Raw genomic sequence first — 12,201 nt, 5'->3', positions numbered from 1 at the left:
CGACGACACCGTATACACACTGCGAGCCGTACTTCAATATATTAAGGTAACCTTTTAAACATTTACTGCTTTATTAGTTGGGACAGTGTTGTTTCTCAGTTCTCTTTTCCGATATTATTTGTTCGATCGCCTCGTCGTTTTGGTATCCATACGGAGAGGTATTGATCTCATTAGAAGAAACTCACTGCGGTAGAAATAATTTTCCTTCTGAATTCTGTTTACCTTGACTCTGATGTATGTGTATTTTTTATATATACACTCAACTCGTTTGAGCTTAATTGCCGCATTCTGATTGGTCGGTTTTCGTTGTGTCTATATCGCAGGTGATTCTGAAAAAGTTCGCTTTACGTAGACACCAATATGTTACGCCCTAACAATCCGTTAACAAGTTTACACTCGTGACTCGTAACACAGCAATTTCAGCTAAAAACACTATTTTTTATATTGATTTATATTTATAGTTAAAATAAAAATCAATTTTAAAAATAGCTTAAGTAGATTAAAACATAGTAAACAAGTTAATGCAACTAAAATTTAAATTCGTTTATAATTAGAGAGTCTTGTAGTTTGATCTAACGATTGGGTCTAAATATATTATTATCTTTTGTGACAGCTGTTTTCTTACTCAAACTATGTTATGTGCTTATATTTTTAAAACTTTAAGAATCAATAATTTTTTAGGGAAATTGAAAACTCAAATCGCGCTGAAAATGTTGTACTAGTGTTATTATTTAATCAAAGCTTTTAAATTAAAAATAATACAATACTATCTTACTATATGTAATTATTGAAGCGAGATGAGTTCTCAACGCCAAGCTCATTGTATCATGTCTGCTATCTGTTTTAATCCTGTTATATAATCTGTTTTGACTATGTGGAATTTTTGTAAACATACCCCTTGTTGTAATAAAAAAAAATTAAGTTTTTAAAAAAACATTAAGGTACAAAAATGATAATTTATTTTTAAGTATCTAATGAGAATTAGTTAGCTTTGTTTTATCGTGTAAATTATTGCACATACTCATTTCCAGTTTTTTACATTACTTACCTAAGAATAATATATTATATTTTTACATATAAAAATGTTATTAGAATGCATTTGTTTTGTTATACTTATATATTTCTTAGGATAAATGTTTATACATTTAGTTCTCTTTTTATTGTACTATTCTAAAACAATGTCGCTGCTTTATAAATGAAAACGTAATTTTTGATGCAGTTTTATTCTTTGTCTTTTTGTCAAGTATCATTTGGAATTGTACACATTAAATGCATGTATGTTAAATATTTTATCATCATTATGTTGTATTGTATTGTGTATTCACATTCCTATACGTCCTTTCGACGTTTTAAAAGAATCTCATGTACAGTACCTACCTAACACAAAAGCCAAAAGGTATACTCTAATTATAATTAAAATTATACCTATACATATTGTTTGTTTTTGTTTTTTATGAAAATTAGCTATTATAATATTGTTTTATGACTTTGTGATGCGTACAAATTATTAGAATGATGTTATAATATAGTTAATTTTTTTTTATTTATTAATCCTTACCATACATGTGTGAAATAAATATGCAGTTTATTTTATTCAAATGTATAGCTTTTATTATCTAAGATAAATTGCAAATGTTCTAGTAAAATATGTAAAACTTTTAGGTTGTGAAATTGTTAATACAACAGGTTCGTTCGTTCATTGAAATTTATTGTAGGTAAAATGATGATAATTTATTTAGTTATTAAATGTATACGAAACATTCATTTAATACAGATTAGTGCGATTATGAATAAACTAGTTTATAAAACTAAAATGGACTTCGTCTTTTTATTTCCTAGGTAGTTTTAAGTTTGAATCTCACTATAAGGATCAATGCAAAAAAAAATGCATTTCATAAAATATAAAATATTCATTGTATTGTAATACTTAATAATATATTATACAGTTACAGTCAAGATAGTCAAGAGTCAACGGTGTAGCATAGTATTATTATGTCTATGATGTGAATCCGTTTATTTATCATATTTTCTCTCTGAGGCATTCAATTATAATTAATTAATTTAATATTTTGAAATTTTTTCCCAATGGTTGAAATCATGTATAAAATATCTATACATAGTATACCTTAATAATAAATATTTAGACAATAATTATTATTATTTAGACAAAATTAAGTGAGTACACGAACATACGATAAAAACATATATAATAAACTGGGAAGTAAAACATTTGATCGATTTATTTCCGAGAGGATTTACGTGTCATTTAAAGGATAATGTTTTGAGAATTGTAGTATATAGTCGTACGTATTATTTTTCAAAACTTAAGAGTAGAGACATTGTATCGTGAAAATAAAAAAAATTAAATTATACTTATATAGTAATAAAGAGGCAAACAATGAATTTATAAACTATTGAGACTAGATTACCTACTCCTCAGTTGTCACGTTTCGTTATCACTACAGTGATATGTATACAACGATATTCTACACTGTTTTTTCTGTATTATACATTTGAATATTAGTTAGGAACAATGAAATAAATGTCAATTTGAATAAGTATTCCACAAATTATATCTCAGTGAAACTAGATGTAATATAAATGTTTTTTTTCGAAATGTAATGTATTAAGTTTTGACGACTGTAATAATAATTAACCGTGAACTAAAGCTACTGGTTAAACGAATAAAAATTATAATAATGTTTAGATATATCATATATGTATATTTATATCTTAACAATATTTTCAATTATAACCGTGTAATCTTGTAAGTTAAAATTATTAAATTCTACTGTTATATATTTATATATAACGTTCTTAAAACGTGATTAAGATTTACAATTTAAATACACTTTTAACGGACGAATATAATGTCAAAGTGAACATGCTGAGCTTAAAAAGGATTGACTAAACCCTGCACACAAATTACATTTCAGAAAATAATGGAAAGTCTTTAGGTGTAACTCAAATGGCTGATTGACGTGAAGCTGTCAAATGATGTAAAAAAAGAAAAAATTGGCCTTCATTCTATAGATAAATTGATAAACAGTAGGTTCATTCTTTTAGTATACATATAAAGTTATCTAAAATCTCACCTCTATAAAAGTTGTCAAAAATATGAAGGATGTGTAACGAGTATTTTTAAGTCGAGGAAAGCTGCTCATGTAGTCATGTCAGACTAAAGAACCATGAAAAGTATGGAGTAGTAATCATAAGTATATATAACTACAAAAACACTTTTTACAATGAAGCCTATAGTTTTTAGGTAGGTACTTGTAATAATATGATTAATAATCTGTTGTTCAGTGGGTGAACAATTTACAATTAATTTAATTATGAATAACAATCTCTTAACAAACTTACCAATTTCTTAACAATTAATTATGTATATATAAATATTTGTGTCTATTATTTTGGTTAAATATTATTATGTGAAAATTGTTATTATTTTATAAGTGTAGTAAATAAATAAAATAAATATGAATAGATATAATAAGACAAAGAAATCAGATAGAAACTATAAAAATGTGTAATATATATGAACAAACAATATCTAAAATATTTGTCATCCTAGCCTGAAAATTATGGAAATATTGATATTAAGACGTCGAGTAACGTGGAACTTAGAACTGTAGAACTTAATGTGGAACTGTAATAAGTAATAACTTAAAAATTTGCAGGGGAAATACGTCTCTCTTTATCATTTAAATCATTAAAGTCATAACAATTATTAATAACTATCTTTAATAAACAATAATGTTTAACGACGATCATTTTGCACTATAAATTCAGTGATATTAATCTTTGTGCACAAAAATGTATACCAAAACATATTATTCAACATATTAGATAGGTATTTTATCGTGATAAACCATAAAAACCATATTAATGTCGCTATTACCGACTATTTTAAAAATACTATCTATAAATATCTAACTATAGGCGTACTGCAAAATCAGTATTCGGAGTACTTATAAAGTTCACTTGAAAACTGAATTCGATCATATTCACGTGCAATTTATAAAAGGCATTCATAAGTAAAGTGAAGACGTTCGTTTAAATTATAATTTTATAATTTTTTTAGTAAAATATTAAATAAGTGCCTAAAATATAAATAATTTTTAAATTAAATTATTTTTTTGCGAGTATAATATTTAATTAAGTATTTATTAACATTGATTGATGTTTTAGTTATGTAATAAAAATTTAAAGTTTAGTTTTTTAGTATGTTTATTCAATTGTATTAACTGTTTAATGAATTTGTATTTCAAATCATGTTCTCGAAGGACTTCCGTGAATATTTCAGTGAGGCCTTTTAAATAAATAAAAAAAAATGGGATAGTGGGTACCGCTCTGATGTTTAATAGTATGTGTCGTGGGGCAGCGTAGGTCACTGCAGTAAAGTAATGGATGTGTTAAATTTGAATCAAATGATTTATTTGTATCATTGTTTACGAAAAACGACTCTGAACAGTGAACGGAGATAGACAGTCAACCTATATATTACTGAGTACATATTTTCACGTTATGTTACTATTGGTACCTATTACAGTAGATTGATTACATTTTTTATCAGAAACTTTCAATTTATTATATTATTAAAATATAATAATAATTATAATTTTTACCATATTATATTATTGTTATTAAATGTCGAATCACTTAACTGTAAAACAATGTGAATAGGTTCACACTCGCAGTATAAATAGGTAATATCTTAAAATTAATCTACGTAAGTACTTAGAAAATGCTTGTTATTGCATAAAGTAAAATTAATAATATACGTAATTGTTTGAGGTCCCCATGAACAATATTATAAACCATAACAAAATAATCAACATCGTTATTCATAATTTAAGTATGTATAATCGTATAGTGTTGTCCAAATTTGAACTTTGATTTTTGAATATACTTTTTTTTTTTTTTAAATAAGTATTCGTTTTTATTTTAAATATTTTTATATAGAATAACCTAAATATTATATAAAAATTAAACTATGTATATTGTATCGAATGTATAGATAATACCAAATGATCATATATTTTGGTGAAAATATTATATATTTTCAGTTTCCTATTCGTTTTTGATTTACAACTGCAAAATAACCAAAATCATTAGAGAAGAAATAGTTATTTTACGGGTGAATATGCAATGCCATACAATTTTGAAATTCAAACGCTTATAAAAAACGTATTTGCCTTTCCAATAAATATTTTTTTTTAAATATAATTGTAGGAAGTAAAATCACGAATTTGACGAAATTTGTTAAAATTCCAACTTCAAACGCTTTTGTTTTATTTGTAGATTTATGCTCAACGGTTTTTAATTTCTACTTATAACAACTTTTGAGGAACTTTGTATTACATTTTCAAGGAGCAAAACATTTTTTAATGACAATTAAAAAAAAAAAAAAAACTGAAAACATGTTTTTAAACACGTATTTTAAAATCAATACGTTTTGATAAGAATTTAAAAAAATATATAAAATTCGATTATCTATTACTAGGTATTCCTAGTAATATAAATTATAAAATAAAATACACTTACGACTTACCTACCGATCAAATACATAATTAATACAAGGACAAGGAGGTAACTAGGGATATAAATGTTACAATCGTTTATTGAAATCAAAATCAATTTAAAACATATTGTTATAAATTTAATATAATACAAAATATTTTTAGAAATATTTCAGTTAGGTAAATATTATAATATATTATCTAGTTTGACATTTGTATCGTATAAAGTCGACAACTCTTTTTTTCTTGACATAATATAACATTTAATACATTATAACCATTATAATTGATAATTTATCAACTATAAAAATTAAATACATTTTCAATATAAATTATTCAACATAAATCCAAATATGTATAAAATAAATTCCAGATTTTTTAGTATACATAGAATGTGTAACCATAATTAGGTAGGTACCAAATATTAAAAAAAAAAAATCTTCAATATTATTATAACATTTTATATGAATTAGTCAATAGTCAATATTGTCAATACCAATAATATAATATACCCAAAACCCCGTAACCCATCTACGAGTATAAGTAGATAATATATTTTGTATTTTATAATTAATTACAATTTACTATAGGTAACAATGTAACATTTGTCAATATCAAAAAGAAATGTCATGTATTTTTATGTTAGCAGCCACGGACAGTTTTGTTTTTGTTAATAATAATAAAAAAAAATTCACTTGTGTAAGTCAGATAAGAATATGTGCGCAGCGCATTTCGTATAGATGAGTGGCGAATGGTGATTACTGATTAGTGATCACACAATCTTCATAAACTATAAACGTGAACGTGATGAACACATGTCACAAATTTATTCTTTCCTAACACTGTACAAAACTACGTGTCTACCTAGATAAGTGGATATGTATAATCAGGTATATAGTGTTGTAAATAGTAATTTATTTTTAAATTATTTTAAATACCACCCAATCAAATAATTTTCATTTACTTTTTGCTATATTTTTGTAGTTTTGTGCCTAAAAAAACGTAACAAAGGTATAGTATATTAGTATAATATGGTAATTTATATTTATTTATTGCTTTTGTCATGAATGCTCTAGTGCTCTACCCACGCATTGATTAAAATAAAAATTGATAAATTATTTATTAGTAATAATATTTTTCTAACAAGATTAATCGTCGAGAAGAAAAACCAAAAAGTATTCAATACTAAAAATTAAAAAGTAGTTGAATATTTAGGTACTACCCATTTTTTCTCAAATATTTCACAAGTTTACAATATTGATCTGGTGTACTGAGGTGCCTACCTACACCTATACCTACAAATAGCACAAGTATACAATAATTGTTTTGAAATTTTAAATCACTTGCATACGATATTTATTCGATTGGAAGATACCTAAAGGTTAATTAATTAATGTAGGTAAACAATTATATTATTATCTAAAACAATATTCGAATTAATTAAATCTATAATATTTTGAAGAGGAATCACCGCTTAAACTCAAGTCTAATTTATACTAAAAATTAAAATTACCCACCTTGCTGTATAGAGGTACTATTTTAAAAATATAAAAGTTACAATTACTTAAATTACTTACTAGTGTCTAGTGTAGTTGTGTCTAATATAACTATAAATTGTTTCTATGTTTTAAAAGTATCTACTAAAATTTATATTTCGCAACTACCTATTTACAAAATAATATCTGTGTCAAATATAAATAGGTAATTTATTTATGAAATAAAAATAATATAAAATAATAATATTAGTATCCAATTTTGACAGTTTTCCTTGGCAAGTTAGGTATTTACGGGCTCTTTACAATGTATAATTCGTATAGGTAGGTATTAAAGACTAGGCAGTCACTGAAATACCTATATTTGTATTGATTAATTTAAAAAAAAAATCTGCAAATATAACTAGTAAATAGTTTCAATTAATAAATTTAGTTTTACCTACTAAAAAAATTAACATTCTAATTATATTCATACAATGAAATTATAATAAACTAAGCTATATAACAACAAAACTCTTACGATAAATATGAGCCTCCGTGGCGCAATGGCTAGCGCGTTCGGCTGTTAACCGAAAGGTTGGTGGTTCGAGCCCACCCGGGGGCGTTGATTTTTTTGCATTTTTTTCATCCGACTGATAATATTATTACCGTCATACAATAATGGTAATATGATAATTTTCTTTGCACACATTTATTTATTTTCACATACATCACAGTTTTTTTCACAATCATACAAAAAATAACGTTTTCTTCCGGAATTATAATTTTATACGATGTTTTGTTATTGTTATCATTACTATAAATTATCATCAAATTGTTAATAATTAACAATTATGACCTATAATAATAATTTTAACGTTTCAATATTAATTTGCATTGTTTTTAGCAAGACGTATTCAAGATATAAAAAACTGTATTTAAATATTTTATTGTTTTTGATAATTAAGATAAAATGAAGAAAATACTCCTTCGAACTGCGTTGATGATGTTAATCGAAAGATTTAATTTGGCTCTAATAAAAATGTACTAATGCTCATGAGTAATAATGATAATTTAAATTAATCTTTACATTACAAAGTTTTTATTTCTTTTATCAGAGTTGCTATGAAAAGAACATAAGGTGACGCCGGTTTCCTGCTATTTTCCAATACTGAAATAGATAATAAAAATTACAACAGTTTAGTAAATGGGAATTTTTCAGCTGACTGATTAAATGCTGTTCATATGCCAATTATCGTCATTTCAACAAAAATCATCGTAAATATTATATTTTAAATATTATAAACATTTAACGCGAACAAACGTTTTGGAATCATTTTCATTAAGTGGAAGAAGTATTAGGTATATAGTCATATTTAATAACATAATAAGTTGATCTATTTAAAAAACTGTTACGATTTCATTTTATTTATTATTTATTGTATGTATTTGTATGTGTAAAATATAATATTATGAACAAAATAGAAATTATTGTAATATCGTTGATTTTAAATGGTACTAGTTAATTTAAAAATTAAAATAAAATATGTTAATACTTTTTTTTTATATAAATGATGTGCATGACGTGGTCCTCGATGAATTCGATCGTTGTTTGTCGTTGTCCGATAAAATTGGTATCACGCGAGAAGTGAGGATTAAACACCAACGCCAAATGTAAAATCGAGTGTATGTTTGATTTTATTAGATTGAAATACGTATTATAATTTGAACACTGCCACTCAAAATGGTCGGTAGTCGTTGTCAACGATCCGATTAGTCGTAGGATATTATGATAATCGAGGTCTTTGCCGCCGGTCATACGCACGTAAAGCACAGCTAGTTCGATCTCTCGTCCTACAAGTCTTCTGCCGTGAACGAATAAGGTGGGATAGTCGAACATGTTCCGTAGTGGCCTAAAAACAGCCAATTAAAACAAAAATACACGATTATATTATGTAAATTTATCAAATAAGTAGACAATAGTAATAATTGTGATTTTAAAATAAATCAAATAGACGATTTGATTTAAACGAAAATTGAAAAATTATTTTCTATTAACTTGACAATAACTTTTTTTTTCCCCAAAAATTCGTTCACAATAATTGAGTAAAATTTGAGAACTACCTATACTTTTGTAATAATATTCAACATTTCAAAATTCAAAATAATTAATATTTTTTCATTAGTACAACAAAAATGTTTTGATTTTAATATTGGATAATTTGTATGAACAAATCAATTTTTATATAAAATTAGATATAGATGTGAAGAGCATACATTAACTAAAAATATTTCAACGTTTTATTTAGAATCCAAGATACAACAACACGTGTGATGCTGAGAATGCAACCAGAAATAAAAACAAAAAATATTAGTAAACAAATTTAAACTGATATAAAACGTGATAATTGTCTAACTATTTTACTGTGTAACTAATTGTTGACTAATGAATTAAAAAAAATAGTTTAATTGATTATAAATATTACGTAATAATATAGTATATTCTACTGCCTAATATTTTAGAAATGCATTTACAAAATCAACAGAAATCGGCCTTCGGGTGAATTGTGACCAGCAGGTGGTACTACCGAATGTCGTAAAGCTGTATCATTTAATTTTCTCTACATCGTGATCAGAGTACGCAAAAGATTGATGGGCCCAGACGATTCTTTTAAAAAAACCAGTTAGTATGTTGAAGGTTAAAAACAAAACAAAACAAAACAAAAAAACAGCGTTTAACTTGATGCAATAAGAGTACAGAAATATTTATGTCATTATTAAAAACTGGATCGAGATCATAAAATAATAATTTTGTTTTCATAATATGATTCTTGATAAATGGTAAGAAGTCACGTGAAAAATACAACAAATTTAACACAAAAAAAAATATATACCTAACACATTTCACAGGAAAATATTTCTTATAATTTAATTATTTGAATCGCTCTTGCAGTATTTTTATATTTAACGTAAAAAAATCATGTCAAGCGTTTTCTAGAATAATAAAAAAAAATACATTGCAAGTTCACTTGACCATTAAAAACACACATTCGAGAATGGCGAATGATTAAAGAAACCGTTAGTGATAATGACGAAATTTGATTAAAATCGTATTTACGTTTAACGAGTCATCCGACTTTAATAAACAAATAACTGACATTTCTCCCTTCCAACAGTTTTAACATTATTACATTTGACGTATTATTGTTATTTTTTTTTCACGATAATAAAAAAATTGAATTTTGTTAATCTTGAAAACTATGCGAGGTGCATTTTATAAGAAAACCCAAATTTAAATTAAAACCGAATAACATAAATATTTTCAAAAGCCACTTGCGCTGAATATTAATTTACATAAATGGTCTGTTCATGAACCGTGGTAATAAACTCTCCTCGACCTTAGAATCCATGGTTATGATTAATTTTGTCATTTTCTCAGTTATGACAGAAAAAAAAAAAACAAAAAATAAATTTAATGTATTAACATTAATTTTTCATAAGAGGACAACACTACAGCGTTACGCTGCTTTGCGATTATTTCAATGACAATAATAAAGTTTTACTGATTTCGACTAACGAAATTAATTGTTCGGATCTTTGAAATTAAACGATTTTTTTTTTTTTTTGTTCATCATTAAACTCAGAATGAACATAATAGAATGAAAAAACAGAGTCAAAACAATAAAAGCTCCGCGAAAACATACATCAATTATATTTTTTCTCCAAAAACAGTGTATAATGTTTATATTGATTACAATTTAAAACGTTAGAGGTTTAGTCACTTTTAAATTGGTTTGTTTGGCGGGCTGATTGATTGCTCGGACTTATTAAGAAAGATCCCCACTGTTTTTCTTACCCTACTCACGTTTTATAAGCCTATTTCGAACGAATTTAATTTATTGTATATTTATAAAGACTATATTGCCCATCAGTGTTAGTAGGTATAATTAAATGTACAGTTTTTCAGAGTATTAAATTCTTAAACAAATGTAACTATACTTTGTTTTCGTCATTTAAAACGATCTATTTATATTTTATGGATTACACAATAATCATCACACTTTTCACTGTAACATTATATTATATTCTGTATACAGAATTGCACTAAAAAATAATAAACGCATCGTATAATATTATGGTATAAAATTACATTATAAATACCTATTAAATGTGAAAATAAAAAAATCATTTTCATTAAAAATATAATATTTAAGATTTTTAAAATAATTCAATTAAATAACATGTAAAAATATAAAAAACTTTTTATACAATAATCAAACCATCAGTTCTTAAAAAAAAAGAAATTGATAGCGACTAAGCACATTAGCTTTATTTGAAATAGTTTAAGTCAAAAGTTAAACTGTTAACACTATTGCCTGGTTTTTGTACCAAGCCCTTCATTTTACCTTATAATAAATAATAATATGTTATTCGTTGGAAAAAATTAGTTCAATCTTAGATTGAAATAGCATGGTGGATACAAGGGGATAATGATGGGGCAATCTTACCCCCTCCCTTTGAATTTGTGTTTATCACGTTTTTTTATATTATAATATTGGGTTGAAAGCACACTGCACAGTTATATGTATATTATTAAATAAATAATATATATCTGTGACAAATACCGCTAAATGCTAATAATTACACATGAAGTATTATTTAGTTGTTATTTTCCCTGACAGTTCATAATATAGAAACGCTACTTCTCGAATGAGCGACCCACGGATGTGGAGGTGTTGTTATTATTTTATCGCCACCGTCCTTGTTTTCGTCTTAAATTTAAATAGGTTGTGCCGATTACTGATTATAGTATTATAAGTACTATTTTTATTAGTTTTCTATGAGATTATACTATTTATACTTATTTATATCGACTAACGATAAATAGGTACAACACGCCATTACCGTTACTCGTTGCTTTTTTTTTTTACAATTGTCAAAAGAATACAAATTTATAAATAGTAAAAATAACTTTTATTTATTAAATTCGCCCCCCTCCCCCGAGGGCCGAGTGACTTCTAAGGATTATGTCTGCAAGACAGAAATCTTTACAATTTTTATTTTTAAATTATGGTTGTAAGACACATTTAAGACATATTTTTTTTCATAACATATTTTGACATTTACAATAACTTTTTTCTTGAAAACATCAAAACAACTTAATTACATAAGTAATACAAAATGTTATAGTATTATAATATTATTGA

The 12,201-nt window shown here is 25.4% G+C and overlaps 1 non-coding gene across 1 annotated transcript; it reads left to right on the top strand.

Moving 5' to 3' along the window:
- Positions 1-7,546: 7,546 nt before the first annotated feature.
- On the top strand, positions 7,547-7,619 carry Trnan-guu (transfer RNA asparagine (anticodon GUU)). Its single transcript has one exon. It is a non-coding gene; the product is annotated as a tRNA-Asn (tRNA).
- The last annotated feature ends 4,582 nt before the right edge of the window (positions 7,620-12,201 follow it).

This window comes from Aphis gossypii, chromosome X (assembly GCF_020184175.1).
Source record: "Aphis gossypii isolate Hap1 chromosome X, ASM2018417v2, whole genome shotgun sequence".
In the NCBI taxonomy this organism is placed as follows: domain Eukaryota; kingdom Metazoa; phylum Arthropoda; class Insecta; order Hemiptera; family Aphididae; genus Aphis; species Aphis gossypii.
This window is presented reverse-complemented; position numbering and strand designations above follow the sequence as displayed.